Here is a 6,000-nt window from a genome sequence, read left to right as displayed (position 1 = left end):
TTGTAATTAAATCTGTAGTCTCAGTAAAATTTCACCGTCGGCACCCTCGTTCAAATTTTCACATTTTGGTCTTTTTCGCTCCAAATTCGCTCATGTTTGCATCTTTTTTCTCGAATGACCCTAATTCATTATTCCTGCAACAAAACATTAAAAATATTTTTCTTTAAAGTGTAATATCATAAAAAACAGTGTAAAATAGGTATGAAAATCTCAACATATTTTCCTTTGGTCAGACCTCTATTTTCTCTTCCTTTCGATGGGATCTTCACTATTTATTTGGCAAGTATAAGTCTCATCTATATGATCTCTACCTTTATAGATCATAGGACTTAAAGTTTCTTTCTTTTTACCTTAGGGCTACCGAGGTCTTCTTGGATGATGAATTTCACAGATTGATGACAAGGAGTCTCTAGTTATGTTGTGTCGACTACCTTCATGAGCAAATAGATTTAGGGTCCTAATAGCTTGGGATGACGGATCTGTGGTATCCTAACTAAACTATCTCCATCTGATTAGGATTAGTTTATCTCTTCTTTGTTGAGCCCTTTTGAGCCCTGTCATCATTTTGACACATTGTTGATGTCTTCTCGTAGGCCTCGATTGCGGATAGGGTGCCGCCCTGATTCACCCTCTGCCCATATGGCTCGGTTAGGCCCTGGAAGCATAGTGTGGACCCTATGAGTCGACTTAGTTATTTCGTAGGCCTCGTATGTCGATGAGCCACACCCATTTGGGACGTGAGAGATTCACTCTCTGCTCTATGGTTTAGCGAGAGCTTTGAAAGCATTGAGATGCTCGTGAAAAATTACCACTTTTGGTGACCTATTTAACGATCTTGATATTGTAAGCAGGTCTCCTTTTATCGAGAGTATTTTTGTGCATGCCTCAAGATCTAATTAATCAAAGAAATACGTTCTTTTGGGAATGCACTTGACCACAAAACAAAAATTTTCTTTTAGGTTATCTAGTTATGGGTGGCTTATGTAGGGATTTTTTTCATGGATATCGTGTGTTCATGTATTTCGATCTGATTTTATTTGGACGTATATTCTCCACCTATCGCATGAGGATTACCGTATATAGACGCTGATATTTCCTTTTAAAATTTGTTTGTCTATTTTCATCGTATATCTCATCTTTTCCAATTCCTCTCCTCTTCGGATTATAAGAGATCATTTCTATGATCTGGGATGGATATTTATTTGGAAAGAAGCATCATACGAAGATGAGACATATATAAACAAACTAGTGATTTTGAGCTTTTAAAAAGAACCGAAAACATAAGCAACATCAGAATTTTTGTTTGTTTTAACTCTGAAAATGCACTTATGTGGATTCAACCTCATGTCATATTTTTCAAGTGTTTTGTTGGTTTCTTTTAAATATTTAATGTGTTATTCTAGTTTGTTGTTTTTTTAGTAGCACATCATCAACACAGACTTCAATATATTTTTTTTTTCATAAAAGATTACATCTATCATCCGATGGTAGGCATCCCGAGCATTCTTAAGTCCAAAGGGAATTTTATTATAGCATAAAACTCCCTCTCTCGTGATGAAAACTATCTTTTTGGCATTAATTGGGTGCATCTTTAATTGATGGCACCCCGAGAAAGCACCCAAGAAGCTTAGAATGGGTATCCAGCTGATGCATCCCTTGCACATCGATTCGTGGTATAAGGAAGCCATCTTTTGGGCAGATTAAGTTCAGAGTAGTAAAGTTGACGCACATCCACCACTTAACATTAGCCTTGCAAGCCATCACCACATTCATCACCCAATTAGGGTTTTTTAGATTCTTGATGTTTCCTAGCTCTAGTAACTTCTAAATCTCTTCTTTGATTGGCTTGGCTAAGGCTATAGCCCCCATGCTCATTTTTTGTTTGATGGACTAAGTTAATGGATTAATGTTGGGGCGTTGGTATGCCACATCAATAGAAACTCCAAGCATTTCTTTGGTCGACCAAGAAAAGACTTCACAATACTCTTGGACGGTCCGAATGAGTTCTTCTTTGATACCTGCATCAAAACCATACTTATTCAAAAAGACTTACAATCATCACCAAGTCTAGTTAGGACTTTCTCTATGAGTTCATTGGTCACGAGGCTGCTTGCTGATTGTGTTTCCGAGTCCAAAGGTTCCTGTTATACACTACAAACAGCTGGTAAGTGGCAAGCGTGTGATTTTTCCTAGTTTAGCCATACAATGATGATTTTTCCATCGCCAGAAAACTTTACTCCTAAGTAACATGTGGAGACAATCATCTTAAAGGCATTTAGTAGGGCCATGCAATGATTGCAATATGAAATCAACCACGGTGGTGAATTACCTGTCACCTCTCCCCAAGTGATGGGTAGTGCCAAAAAACCCAAAGTCTCTTTTATTTCTTTGTAGAAACCATATAGTGGTCAAATAGTAGTCGTGAAGCACTTGACCTAGAGGCTCAAATTATTAAAAATTGATTTGAAAAAGATATTCACCAAGTTGCTAGTGTTATTGAGGATGCTTCCCACCTGGAAGTTGTTTATAAGAGCAGTAACAACAATTGTATCATTATAATGGTTATCTTTCAATCGTAAGTATTCATCGGTAAATGTGATGGGCAAATGTTGTGTGACTTGTTATAGGGATCAAGTGACCAAACATGACTTGCTTGTTTGAAGTCTTTTTATATTTGCCCATTGGGAGGCCTGTGTCCTATCTCTCCGCACCCAAACCACACCCCATCCCTCCCATTTTAGGATGGAAGGAACGACTCTCATGATATGGATGGAGTAAGCCTGAGATGACTCTTCTTTACTTTCTATCATCAAGACCTTCCTAGGTCATTGGTCGCTAGCATCCAACATAAAGAACTCTTTAAGCTTACAAGCCTGAATCAACACTTTGACTTAAGATTGGAGGTGCTGCCATTTTTCTTTGTCATGCCCATGGTCTCGATGATAAACATAATATTTTTTTTTGTCTCAGGAGTATCACTCGACCTTCACAGGTGTTGGCTTCCGGAAATAATGCTTATTCTAAATGGCTTATAAGATCTCTACCATTAAGACACTGAGTGAGTTGGTTGAGGAATATGATGTGTTGATGGTAATGGTAATGGCCACTCCAGGTATCAATCCACTCTCTATCCTCGGTACGGTGTCCTCTGTTGATCTCAGTGTGTAGTCTTCTTCGAAAAGTATGTCTCTCGTTGAGGGAGTTTTTCTTTATACAGTGGGCATATTTCTGGTCATAGTGGATGACTGGACCTCCATTTTTTGTTGTGAAAACTCCTTATATAAAGGATTTGACATGACAATTTAGACCTCTAGGAGACTGCAAATAAGTTGTATTCTCTTATCGAAATATGGTCATTGGCAAGCTCCAGTGGCTCTAATAACGTTTTAAGTCATTGCAGTCACAAAGCATACCAGAAAGGGCACTTTCTCAACCCTTGGGTGAGTGCTTGTGTGTGACTATGGGTTTCAAATATCCTACCTCCAACATCTCTTTCTGGAATCCAATTATAAACGAGCACATCAACTCCTCTCTCTCATACTGTACTTGCATTATGGCTTGAGTGTCTTTGTAGCTTTTGGGTGCTAAAAAACTGTCACGAACATCCTCTTGAATTCCTCGATTGAGGTGATTATCCTAGGTGGCAGATTATTGAACCACCGAAGCACAAATTCTTTCAGGGTCATAAAGAGGAGTCGACACTTCAGAGCATCATTCATCCTCACTAGGAAAACCGTAGACTTGAAAGAGGTGATATGGTAGGTCGGATAAGTCTTCCCTTGATATGGCACTAGGGTTGGGATTTTGAATCGCTCAGGTGCTTCAGCCTCGACAATCCGTCTGGAGAAAGCATTGTCGAGGGCTAGCCGACGAGCGCCCACACATCTTCTCCATCTCGCGTCTGAGACATTGATCTAGTGTTGCCAGGGTGATATGTCTAGTCACTCACACCTGGAATTGGGGAGCAGATCGTTAGTTGGGCCACCGTTCTGCTCTTTGTAGTAGCATTTTCTTATCAATTTCCCCATCTGATCTTTGAGTTCTTATATCCATTGGGTTACAAAATCCTTGGTACACTCCATATTGTCTGCATTCTCTTGAATACTTTACGTATCTTGAGATGCTCCTCTTGTCGTTGGTGACATGATTCCACGTTCATCACACCTTTCGTTTTGTTGAACCTAGATTTTTCTCATAATCAAACTCGAGGAATAGAACGTGCCCATCGAAAGAGAAAAGAGAATCCTTGAATTTCTATTAAGATTCCTTAATCAGATGAAAAAGAGAATGCCCCTCATGGTGCACAATACCTCCTATTTATAGAAGCCAAACCTCTCATATTTTGGAGGAAAACGTTACACCATTTCAAATAAAGAGAATTAACACCACAAGGATCCCTTAGTGGGGCCTATACAATTACAACTTCCCCTAAATCATGGAATATGTGTATTCCTAAGGACGGGGAAGCATGTCCCCTTCCAATATTGTTTGGGCCACCCTAGCTTTGAATTGCACTATCACTCAAGTTAGTCTCATCTGCTTGTTATCGGGCGTTTATGTCCAATCAACCAATTCTTTGACGTGTCTTAACCTATCAGTTAGTCTAGTTCATAAATCCGAGACTCGTAATTGAGAGTTGGTTGGCTGATAGTGAGGTTAACTCACTTTTTGTCCAATCACCCCTTCCATATTGACTTCGGGATTGCACAGCTCTCGTTGCTTCTTTGGTCATGAAGGGAGGGCCGCCCAACTTAGCCTGGTCGACTGATCATGTTGTTCAGTCGCCATAATTTAAGACCCATAACTAGGGGACTTGGCACCTAATATTAATATTTACTCGCCTTTTGTCAAATCGCCCCCTCCATATTGACTTGGGGTTACACAGCTTGCATTGCCTGTTTTTGGAGGGAGGGCCACTCAACTCAAGCTAGTCAACCGAACCTGTTGCTCAGTCGCCATGTCCCCTTTGTCTGGTTGGTTCGATCAGACATTTATGAGACTATTTTTTGCCATAAAATTGCCTATATAAGGCCCAAAGAAAATGTGGCGTAGGTTGATGCAATAATCCCAAATCCATAACAGAATTCGTGAGCTTGGAGTTTCCTTAATAAGAATCTGGTGCTTGCTGACATACCCACTTTCCCATGCTTCGGCGTTTGGCATTGTAAGCGCTCATTTTGCTCCAATTTATCTTAACAACAAATTAATCAAAATAAGTCATAAAATCAAAATAAATAAACTGCAAATAAATAATTTGCATATCTAACACGTCAATAAAATAATTTGTTATACAAATATACAATATTATACATAATTCACGGATTACCTCCAGGCTAAAGATTCGTTTTTGGGGCATTTGCACACATACCACAATTCTTATGTATTTACATATTAATCTTTCATATTTACATACATAACAATCTCATCATTTATATCACATCAAAACTATCACTACCACCAACCTTTTAAAAGTTAACTAAGCCTTCTCATGCAAAGTTCATAACACAAATATTATGAATGTAAAAATCAAACTTGAGGCGTTAGATATGCAAATGCAAAGGAATTGTGTGGTCTGTAGGGCTATCAAAACGGCTCGTGTTCGGCTCATTCGCTAAGTTAATGAGTCGAACACGAACAATACAACCAAATATTTGTTCGTTCTTGTTCAGCTCGTTTTGGCTCGAAATACTACTAATCAATTACATATATATCTTTAATGAGTAGTATTTTTAAAAAAATTAATTGACTGCAAGGCTACAAATCAATTAAAAGTATTAATGAAGAAAATAAAATAAAAATTATTAAACTAGATTCAAATGATGTTTTAAATCTTGCTTCAATCCTTAACATCTTATGATTATGTGATTAGGTGTGTCAAAATGACTCTTTGTTTGTGAATGGCTCGTGTTAGGCTCGTTCCGAACACGAACACACTTTCTGGGCTCAAAATATAAACGAGCCGAACAGGAGCTAAGCCTGGGCTCGCTCGTGTTCGCCTCG

Source organism: Phalaenopsis equestris, unplaced genomic scaffold, assembly GCF_001263595.1.
Source record: "Phalaenopsis equestris unplaced genomic scaffold, ASM126359v1 Scaffold000044, whole genome shotgun sequence".
Lineage (NCBI taxonomy): Eukaryota > Viridiplantae > Streptophyta > Magnoliopsida > Asparagales > Orchidaceae > Phalaenopsis > Phalaenopsis equestris.
This window is presented reverse-complemented; position numbering follows the sequence as displayed.